We start from the raw sequence: 11,834 nt of genomic DNA, 5'->3' as shown, positions 1-11,834 counted from the left end.
CTTTTCCTGTAGATACTCTAAATGATCAATCTTTATTAGCCCTCTACTCTAAGTTAATTAATATATCTATATAATTCCTTCATATCTCTCATTTTTCTCTTAGTGTTGGTGAGGGGTGATGCAACTCACTTGAAACATTAGACTCCAAAATACATCAACACATGGTTACATAGAAGCACTTTATTGAATGCTTAACTTTAATAACAATGTTTTTTCTAGGTTCCAAAACCATAACTTCGCATTAACACTTCAATATCATCATTTTCCAACATTCTTGTAGGTGCTGGAAAATAATTTTCCAGTGCTCTTGTAGGCACTGGAAAATTGTTTTCCAATGTTTTTTTGAAGGAAGATTGCAAAGTCTTTTGGAAGTGAAAGTTCTAACATTACCAATTAAATGGATGTTTGACTAATCTAAAATGTAAGGTATGACCTAACCCTTGCAACTTTACAAGTAGTAACCCAAATACTTTAAGATCTTGAAATAAATTCGTTTCCACTAAGTTTGGTTTTTGCTTCATGGAAAACAACTTTCATTTCCTTAAGATATATGGATCTCTCTTATGTTTGGTTGTGGTCATCAATTCAAAAGGAGTGAAACTTGGGTTTTATAATGTTTCTTGTTATAATATGAAATCCAATTTGTTTTGATTTCCCTTGAAGAAAGACAAAATACTTTACAAACGAATGAAGCCCGTGAATGACATGCCCAACTTTGAAGATCTCAAAGTTTTGTTTGTAGAAGATTAGTATTCATGGAGCAATTTTGAACATTTGTTCAATGAGTTTTTGCATATTGGATTTTGCAAAACTTTGATGAATATGCCTTAGGTTTATAACTTTAACACATTAAATTTCAAATTGTGATATGAAAAAGTTAGATGAGTAAATGATACTCTCTATCTTGAGCTTCTTGATAGGTGATATTCTCCAAATTAAATTTGAGACTCAAATATTTTTAGTTTTGCACTGAAATTTGTCAAACCAAGAAATCCTTGGATTGTAATTTTCATGCTTCAAATTGCAATTTTATTACAGATTTATACTACTCATGAACATCTAAAATCACAATTATAAGGTGGAAATATTGTAAAATTGCAGTGCTGACATTCAAACTGTTAGATTAAAGAAAAAAATGCCTTCAGAAAAATTGTAAAATGCCTGCCAAAAGAGGGTCATAAATCTTCAAAAAATACTATGGTGAAAAGTGGTAGTTTGAATCTACAACTTGGTGGTTATGTTCAATGCTATCTAGTTTTTTTGAATATTCCCATTCAATATATGCAGGATAAAAAAAATCTAAATTTAACTTCGGAAGACGAATTCAACAACCTCAAAAACCCTAACTAATGTGGGCTACAATGGTATCCAACAGGAAAGGTATTGTAGGTATTTATAATTTTACTTATGTTTTTTAATAATTGTTTTTCGTAGATGTCCCTTGAAAATTCACAATTTGAACCCTAGCTCTGTAGCCGCCGCGAAGCCCTCAGCCGCCATGGGTTCTCAGAATGCCCGGGATGTGAATGGATGCAAGATCCGCAGGCACAGATCAAGGGATCTATCACTCTCAGCAGACGCTCAGGTTGATTTGGTGATTGATGGAGCCGCAGTCAAGAATACCCGTGCAGATCTATGGGTAGATTGTTCTGAAGCAGCGCGGCATCAGGCCCCCGCTTACACAAAACACCCATGGAGCCATCATCTGACCAACGGCGTAGCAGCCAAGGGCACGCCAGCAGAGCCCCTAGCAGCGTATTCTCAGATCCGGGTTATAGGGAAGGAAAAGACTGCTTCTCAGGGCGATATGCCTCCTCTGCAAATAAGGCAAATCCAAGATACGAAAACCAAACTTCGTGCATGCTGCCTCTCTACACAGATCAGCATTGATAAGGGGCATTCGGTCTTCTCAGCATCCTTTCAGATACAAATCAAGCTCATTACAGGTAAAACTATGCTACAATGGGTTAACCAGTCGGATCTAGTGCAGAATCTCAAGCACACACTGAGCATCAAACTGGGAATCCCCTCTGCAGCTCAACGGCTTCTCCATGAAGGTAAACAACTTGAGGACCCCTATCCCCTCTCTTTTTTCGGCATTAAGAAGAATGCATGCATTATTTTAACCCTTCGTTTGAGGGGAGGAGCGGCAGGAGAGTCATCCTCACCGAAAGTATCCTCTTACAAAGAAGCAGTCCATGCTAAAAAGCCTGAAAAAACAGATCAGCCAGTTCAGGCTCCTCCCAAACCCTTTTTGGTTGACAAATCGGAAGAGGTCCCCTCTGTTGAGATCTCTTACCCTGAGTTAGCAGATGCCACCCAGCAATTTGCTGAAAGAGCCATCATATGCAGATTCAATGGCCTATGGCCACGCTCAAAGGATCTTTATGACTGGAGCAAGGACAACTGGACGCACTGATGCAAGATCCACTTCTGCGCAAAAGGGTACTTTATAGTTTTGTTCGAAAACCTCGAGGACTACAATGAGGCCTTAGAAGAAGGCCCTTGGTTCATGGGTTCGGCAGGCCTCTTCTTAACCCCATGGTTCCCAGACTTTGATCCTGTTTCTGCAGTTATCACAAAAGCCCCTGTCTGGATCAGACTCCCAAATCTTCCAATTCACCTGTGGAGCACTGAGGTATACAGGCAAATAGGCAACACTTTGGGTTGTTTCTTAATGGGAGATTACAAGAGGGGAATACAGGGTCTTTACACATATGCCAGAATCTGTGTGGAGCTAGATTTAAGCAAGGGATTGCCAGAGCAAATCAATATCAAGATCAAGGACTCAGTTTGGACTCAGTTTCTAGACTACGAGAACACTGCTTTTAGGTGTCGCCATTGTCACCTTACAGGACACCTGCAGAACTCTTGCCCATCGTTGACAGCAAGATCGAAAAAGGGACTCAATGCAAAAACCAAGCCCAAGCGTTGGGCTCCCTGCCCTCCTCAGCCGACTGGAAACCCCAGCTCCCCAGGTTCGAAGGATGGGGATAGCGATGCAGAACCAGATCAGGATCCTCAGCCAATGGATCCTCCCATGAATACCATGGGCCATTCCCTGGGCACACCTATCGCCCTGAAGCGCAGCCATGAGACCTCCTCAGAATCTGAAAAGGAATTTCCGGTATCAGAGTTTCCCAGTCTTCAAGTTGTCCTAGCTCATCCTCCCCAGGATGGCTGGACAAAAGTCAACAAAAAGAAAGGGAAAAAACAATGCGTTGGAGCTACTACCCCCATGGGGTAAAGATTATTTGATATGTTTGTAATTTTTTGCTATCTGCTGTTGCCTTTAGTTTGAATCTTTTTACTGGGACCGAGGTTGATGGATTCATCATTTCCGGTCTGCCGGTCTCTTGCTTCTCCTGATTGTACATTATTTTCTACCTAATAGAATTAGTCTTTACCGAGAAAAAAAAAAACAGGAAAGGTATTGTAAAAGAAATAACTATTTCATTTCAGTGGCCCATATATACAAATTTATTCTTAAAAGTATTGATAAGAAATCTTATCTACAAAACTATATGTTTAACAAAAGGATCAAGACTACTTCCATTTGCAAAATCATGGCCCTGAGTGCGTACGAGTGGGTTATCTATTCATAATACTCAGAAGTATGTGTTTATAGGGTAGATAGTCGAGATCTTTTCCATCATTGAAGCACATTATAGATTTGTTCCAAGGCCCATCATTCAAATCTACATTAGATTTATTTATGAATACATTTCCAAACAAATTTAGAGCTTAGAGAAATTCTATTCTCCATTATGCAGATTTCTCTTATTCCATAAATTTCAGCAAATAGAGAAGAGTCATCTCCCCTTTGTGTTATTTATTTGCATGTCTGAGTGAAATATTTTGAACATTATGTGAGGGAGTTGGGTTCATTGAATTTTTTACTTTTAAATTTTGATTGGGACAATAGGTTTCCTAATATGTTTCCACATTTTTTGCAGATTGTGAGACAAAATGGAAAAGAAATGGAAGACTATAATGGGTCTTGAGGTGCAAGACCATAAAGAGAAAATCATATTTTATGGTAAATATTTAGTTTGGCATGAAGTATCTAAGGCCAACATGAGTATTGATTAAGTTGAAAAAATTCATTTACGTATTGTTGCTGACTTCATTAAAGGAGAGGAAATGAATCTAGAGGCTTTATGTACCTTCACCCATGTAGTGCTACCCTACAGTGGGAATTGTAAGTATTTTAGAAATTCCTTATTTAGATGTTGATATTAATAATGATTTATTATTTGTCAGTTGTTTTGACATCTTAAATTTTATTATGTAGCTATGCTTGCTTATATGGTCTAGAGGATAATAGAGAAAAATGTACAACTAAATGAAAGTAGTCATTTGTGAAAAAGAGGGGCTGCTAGTGCTGTTTTATCGTAAAGATTATGGTTCAAATCCCAGAGACAACAATAAAAACATACAACATGTATGATCACAAAGATGGGGAAGGATGGCCCTGTCATGGAAAACATGACATTTCAGGTGATGCTAGGTCTCTACATAAGCCAAGGCTTTCAAGGGACATGGCTTATTATGTAGAAAGTTGTTTTTTTCTACAAGTGCCAATTAATGCAGTTTGTAAAATGCATTTAAAAAATATGTTGACATAGATGCCACGGATCAAGATAGGGATTTTTTCTTATGTAGAAAAGATGTCGAAAACATCTATAATTGTTAGATGAAAGGAAATTACCAACATCATAAAAAAGATGAAAAAAGTGTGAATCTTTGGTATAAAAAACACAAAAATGATTTCTTCTTTTACCAAACTCTCAATGGTTAGAATGTCACTTTTATAGCTAGAATATAAACAAAATGGATGTTGGGCACTATGGTTGAGTTATCCCATAATAGCTTAATAGACATGGATTCAACATTGAACACAAATAAATATGGGGTTAATATTTTTCCAATGTTTCATTTAGTGAAATAATTTTGATTGTAATGATTCAATATGATTAATGGCATAAACTTAAATTCATTTTTTTTAATATGACAATATCATTTGTACACACTCGTGGTGTTTGACGATAAACAAAGCGGGGTTCTAGTTGCATGAGTGGTGATGTCAAGTAGTACATCACAAGATATATCACTATGGTTGGAGAACCTCATGCATAGGTATTATCATCTTTTTCCTGATTGGAAGGTCAATGAATTTATGGTTGATGATGCATTGGATGAAATTATTGTTTGAGGTAACTTTAGTCTTCTTATTTGACATTAAAAATTGTATTCAATCTAAATATTTCTCACTTAACATGAATTAATTATGGTAGGACCATCACCAGGTGTGAGGTAATATTGTTTGTTTGGAACGTAAGGAGGGCATGGCTAAAAAATGTTAACTAGTTGGCTAATAGTCGAAAAAAAAGAAAAATACATGTTCAATGAACTAGGCCATATGTTGAAAAATTGTTTGAATGATGAAGTGACTAATGGAATAAATGGATTTTTCACCAAATTTGCAACTGAGGTGAAGTTCTTGGACTACTTCCACAAGAATTGGTTTGTCGGTGATAAGTTTAGTAAGTTCACATACTCTTTCTTGTGTTTATACTTTTTTTGTTTCATAAAGACAAGATATATTTACTAATTAATTTTTTACAATTAGGGATGTGAGTAAAAGGTTGTTAAGTTTTTCCTCATGCAAATCAGGAGATAAGTAATGTTGGGGAACCATATGATTGTTATCTCAAGACTACCTTTCTATCTGATCATAGAAAGAAATATTCTTGTAGGATGGATTGGCTATTTTATACTCTCCTCACAAATGTTGAACTATGTTACCGATTCAAGGAAATTTTGAAAAAATAATGATATTTGAACAACCACAAGAAAGAGAAGCAACTTGAATCATCAATGGAAAAGATAGAAGAATTACAGATAGTGATTGCAGCTCTCATGAGAGAATATCTCATGCTTATTGGGTGATGAGTCAAAGTACAGGTCTGATAAGATATATCTTATCACTTGGAATCACATAAATGTTTTCACTTGTGATTTCCCATGGTCTATTCATGGCAACATTTGCAAGAATTCCATAAAGGTAGGTTGGTTTTATTCCCCTTCAATGAATTTCGATGCTTTATGTTGAGAAATGGAAACAAGAAATTCCAGTTTAATTTGTCCTTGAATTTAAACTAGGAATTAAAATCGAATTCTATTCTCATAGCAACTTCCAAATAGTTATTTAAGTTAATTAGCTTAGGAATTTCGAGTAGGAAGTATTTCTGAAGTCATGTATATGTTCTCCCTAAGTTCTAGGTGTCCAATATGAGTTTAAATTGAGTTGGAAATTTTATCACTCAATACACTGAGTTAAGTTCAGTTAAAATAGTTCCAAACAATTTGTGGAACTAATAGACAGTTAATAGTTAGTTGGTGCATTAGTGCATCCACAATTATCACTCTAGTTAACTAAAGATTCCCTCATCAGAAACTCATGCATGTTGATTATGAGACAGACCTAGTTGAGACTAGAGTGCAGGGACAATGTACTATAAGTTGTATGATTTATTGAGTTTTATAGATCATGCATGCAATCAAAGATTGATCCTATGTTTTAATTGCATAGTTTTGGAAGCATGAATTCCCTTTAAATACAAGCTATTCATCCTATAAATTACGCAAGATATTAGGGGCTTAGAGAGCTGCATAATTGGATAAGTGTTGGCCAAGAGTTATCTTGTGAGTTGAGAGAGTTAAGCATACTCATGCGGGAATTGTTCTAGTGAGAACATGCATTGTATTCTCATCTTGGATTTATGATATATGCAATATAGATAGTGGCGTTTTCCACAGTGGATTTCCCCAAATACATCTTGTGTTATGTGCCATTGATTTATCTTCTTCTTGTTCATATTGTTTTCATCGATATATTGGCTTCCGCTGGTTGAAAGTGGAGGCATATTCTTGTCTTGTGCTTTAGTACATTGCATGAGCTTGTGAATCTACATGGTATCAAAGTCAAGAACAATATACCAAAGGAGATTTCAAAGTTTTGAGTTCAGGGTTATAAGTGAAATTTGAATTTGCAATACATACTTTAGGATCAATAGATGGATTTCTATGGTTTGCGGCTCAAGTATTCCTTGGAAGGAAACTCAAATTTTATAGCCTGGAGGGATATAATGGAGGCTATACTAGAGGACAATGGCTTGAAGGAATCCATTGATGAATAAATTCCTAAGCCATCAGCATCAGATGCACATAATTTTTCTAAATGGAAGAAGTGTGTGACGAAGATGAGGCAAATAATCCTTGAGGGAGTTCGAGACCACATTGTATCGAGTCTCCATGGCAAGGAAAATTTGTATGCTATGTGGAAAAAATTGACAAATTTGTATCAAAACAATAGTGACCAAAGGAAATTTCCACTAATCAAAATGGAGAAAGGCGAGACAATTCCAAAATATTTGACCAAGTTCACTTAGTGTCATGATGAACTTGAAAGTGTTGGAATCATAGTTATCGAGGATGATATGGAGAGTCTTTCTCTTCTAGGACTCCCAAAGAGTTGGTACAGTTATTAGGAATCTGTCAATGGTTGCTAGATTGGCAACAAGTGTGGTGAGATTTGATGCAAGAGGAGATCAGGAGGAACACAAGGGATGAATCTTCATCAGATACTGATGATGAAGAGAACTATGCCTTAGTGATTAAGGCAAATAAAGGGAAAGGGAAAGCTATCCATTCCATTCCATTCCCTTTCATGAGCTGGGCCATTTTTCTACAAATTGTCCACTCAAGAAGCCCAAGAAGAAGTTCTTAGGAGGAGCGGTGGGTGAGGCTTTGGCCTCTCAATTCGAATTGGACTTTTTCCTCATTGTATGCATGGTGTCATTGATGATGGGAAGTGTATGGTACTAAATGGAGCTTCATTCCACATGACTAGTGACAAAGAGTTATTGTTTTCTAGGTCTCTGCAGACAGAGACGATCCCTCTAGCCCAATGAGTGGGACTAGAAACCTATGTGACAATCTACTAGACACTTTCCTAAGTTACAATTGAAAAGAGAGACAAAGAAGATAGCCTACCTCACTCTGATGCTATAAAGTCATCCTTTGTTGAAGATCTTGAATCACTTGCATCATGGGCTCGTTCCTACTTCTCACAGCATTTATGCACCTGCACAAGATATCAAGACACAACAAGGCATGAAAATACCAATAGCATATTCAAAAGCAACCTACTTAACTGATCAAGGAATGTTAAGATAGATGATACATAAGCATACACATCAATGGAAAATGAACCGGCAGTTGTATATTAATAGAAAAGAAGGGGAAGCATACAACCAAGCCTTGATGTTGATAGGCTCTCCTTGAATTAATTTCCAACTCCAATATAAGCTCTCCAATCACTCCTTCTCCAAGCCAAATGAGTAGCATATAGGCACGATCTTCGCATAAGGGTGCAAATAGACATAGACCAAGCATTCGGGAATGGGAGAGGATGAATATATAGGCTGGGAAAGGAAGTTAGGATCTCTCCAAATATAGGAGTAGGACCTCATCTCAAGGAGGTAGCTCATAGGGATAAGACCAAGAGGCCAAGTTGGGAGAACTCGACCTCATCTACACCGAACAACCTCCAACACACTGCCCTCAAAGCTTCTAGATCACAAAGCTTCTCATCCTCTTTGGGAAAATTTCCTTTTTGAGATAATCACGAGTATACAAGTAAACAAAGTGATGCCATCACAGGTCAGTGTAATACAATAGGCGACCATCATGGTTTTAAGTCTCATAAGAGAGATGATGCTCAGATTAGGCTTTAAGAGCTATTTCCTTCAGGGGAAGCTCAAGGAATTTTCCAATCAATGTCCGAGGGAGGATCTGAGTTACATATATGAATGAGTACACTACATGATGGTCATGTTTTGGTCACTTCGGGGTATGTCATAGGGAAGTGTAAGAGGTGTGTCAAAAATACTATGTAATAGATGCCCCCTAAAGCATGAAGGTAGAATGGGGAGTGATGGCTGAGATGCTTTATGAGCTTTTGCAAGGATGAGAACAAACATTGTCAAGAGACCTGCAAATCAAGGACACATATACATGTACATATATGATATCAAAACATGAATTCACAACATAGACGCAACCATCCGGATAATAAGGAATATATGAAAAGATCCACGACATGGGAACAACCATCCAAATGAGAAGGATCATCTGTAAGCCTAAGATCAAAGGTATGGACGCAACCACCCAATATAAAAGGATCATCATAAGTATAAAGTCTCACGGTATGGTCACAGCCATCCATATAATAGAAACATGTGTACAATCATGAATAACACATAACTCCACATAGCCTGAGTCATATCAGACATGACTCAGGGTCTTGTGCTCCATCCCAACCTGATCAAATTATGATTTCTAACATGTGAATGAACGTGTCGAAGTTGAACATGCTATAAAATGGCCACCTGATTATCGGCCAATGATGTGGACTGTTAACTGGCATGAGAGAAACCACTAATAATGAAAATGGATCTCAAGGTATGACAGTACAATCTGTGAATGTGATAATGAAGCTAAAGTTGAACACTCATGGAAACATTCGATCGAAGGCCACTGATGGACACCTGTCATCGGATGCAGATAAATTACCACTAAGGCATGCAAGATCTAAGGTACTAAAAGGGAGTTTCTAAGTCATCTTCGTGGATAATGAGCTGAAGTCGACAGGAAGTGTGATCCAGATTTAAACAGGAACACAACAAATTACAGAGATAACCATAAACACAAAGATGCAGCAAAAATAATACTTCATTTCATTAATGTAAAATACTGATATATGCTTACAAACAAAAAATGGAAATAAATAGCTAGGGCAATGGTAGCTTATCTCTGAGAAGAGATGTGGTGGCTACATGCCTCTGAACTGTCTTACAATGAGGCTCGAAGGCCTATATATTATTGACAAACAATAGAAATCCCTTAACATCCCAAAACCTAACCCTAGAAGATGAAACGCCAAATTGTGGCCCCATTTGGGTAATTGGTACATTAATTTCCCGGGGTCGTAACTTTGGCACCTGATCTTCGTTTGACGCATACAATAGCTCATTAGAAAGATCTATCCGAGAACTATAACTTTGGGAAGGGAAACATCCATCCATGGACCCATGTTGTCCCCAAATTTCCCAAAAAATGTCATTTAGGGCCTCAAAACGGCTCCGGAAGTTCAGGACCCAAAAAAGTGCTAAAAATAATAAACTGTGCTACAATTTAGGAAACTGAAAAACTAAAAGAGACAGTTGTGGGGGTCCAAATGGGATACGTGGGTGGCCACCAACATCCACCTGGATCATTCCTCCCCCCTTAGGAAGCAATGGTCCCCATTGCATTGAGTTTCTCCATAAGATGAGGAAGCTTCTGCTGAGCTAGGTCTCTGGTGAGTTGTTCTGCAATCTTTGATGTGTCCACTAATGGTGGGAAGCATGGTCTTTGATGGTCCACATTGAACACTCGGTGCAAGAAGAGGAATGTTGTGCTCCAAAGCATTATTTCCCACAGCCTTGGTAATGGTGTAAGGACCATGTCGGTGTGGTCAGAGCTTCCGATGGGCTCTTGTAAGGCATCCTTTCTGTAGATGCAACCAGACTTTATTGCCCACCTGAAGCTTCTGTGGTACCCTTGTAGATGAGGAGAAGTTGTTCCTGTGTTCTTTCATGACTGTATCCCTCTGTTGTTGTTGCTGCGTGGAGGAACCCTTCGCGGGGGTCATGGATGTGGTGACGATCTTCCACTTACTTTGGGAGCGAACCAGACAGATGAATTTCCTAGTCTGGGAGATGAGCTTGCTGCCTTTCTTGGTAGTGATCAAAGAGGTGGTGGTAGGTGGGGCTACCTCTGGTATCATGTATAATGAATCACCCAAAGAAATAATGACAGTGTGAGGCCTTGACTTATACACAGCATGTTGCCTCCACAAGTATGGCTGGCCTAATAGTACATCACAAACATCTAGAGGTGTAACATCACACAATACCTCGTTTGTGAAAGGCTTGATGCTGTAGCGAAGGTGACACTACTGGCAAAATTTGAGATCTCGTCCTTCATGAAGCCACCCAATATTGTATAGCTGCGGGTGTGGTGTAGTCAGTAGGCCCAACCGCTTCACGACCTCTGCTGAAATGAGGTTCTTTTGGCTGCCACTGTTGACAATGAATTGCAACAGTGAACCCTTCACCCACATCTATGAGTAGAAAAGACGTTCCTCCTCCTCTATATCTTCGGGTTCCTCCTTCTGGATCTTCGTGGTGGCAACGGTGGCATTGGGCTTCACATCGATAATCTGCTTCCCTTTGTCATTCCCCTTGTCAAATTCTGATTTAGAGTCGGAACATGCATCTGATTCGGAAGCCTTCAACTCAACCACCAGCGACTGCTTGGTCCGACACTCGTGTTATGAGTGGGACTCTTGTGGAACTCACACCACTTTCCTGTGTCCTTCTTTGGCTTCATGGTGTTGCTCTTTTCTTGCAGCTTTGACGAGTTGTCTTGGGTCACCCCGCCTTGGCTTTGTCCTTTGGGTTTTGGATTTGCAGATCCAAAGTCTCACTTTTATTTGAACTTTTTCTCGATTTTGACAGAATATCGGTACACCGTGCCGAGAGAGGAGATGTTGAAAAACTCCATCTCTTCCTAGATGTATCTATGTAGGCAGCGATGGTACTTGAGTACCAAATGCAGATCAAAATCTTTGATACCCAACTGTGTGCAAAGGGTATGAAAAATGTTTGTGAACTCTGGCACATCTTGGTCCCTTCCCTGCCGCAGTGTGGTCCATTTGATGTATT

The sequence above is a fragment of the Pinus tabuliformis genome, chromosome 1_2, assembly GCF_031772625.1.
Source record: "Pinus tabuliformis cultivar Carrire ecotype Pingquan chromosome 1_2, CPIR1, whole genome shotgun sequence".
In the NCBI taxonomy this organism is placed as follows: domain Eukaryota; kingdom Viridiplantae; phylum Streptophyta; class Pinopsida; order Pinales; family Pinaceae; genus Pinus; species Pinus tabuliformis.
Note: the sequence above shows the minus strand (reverse complement) of the source record.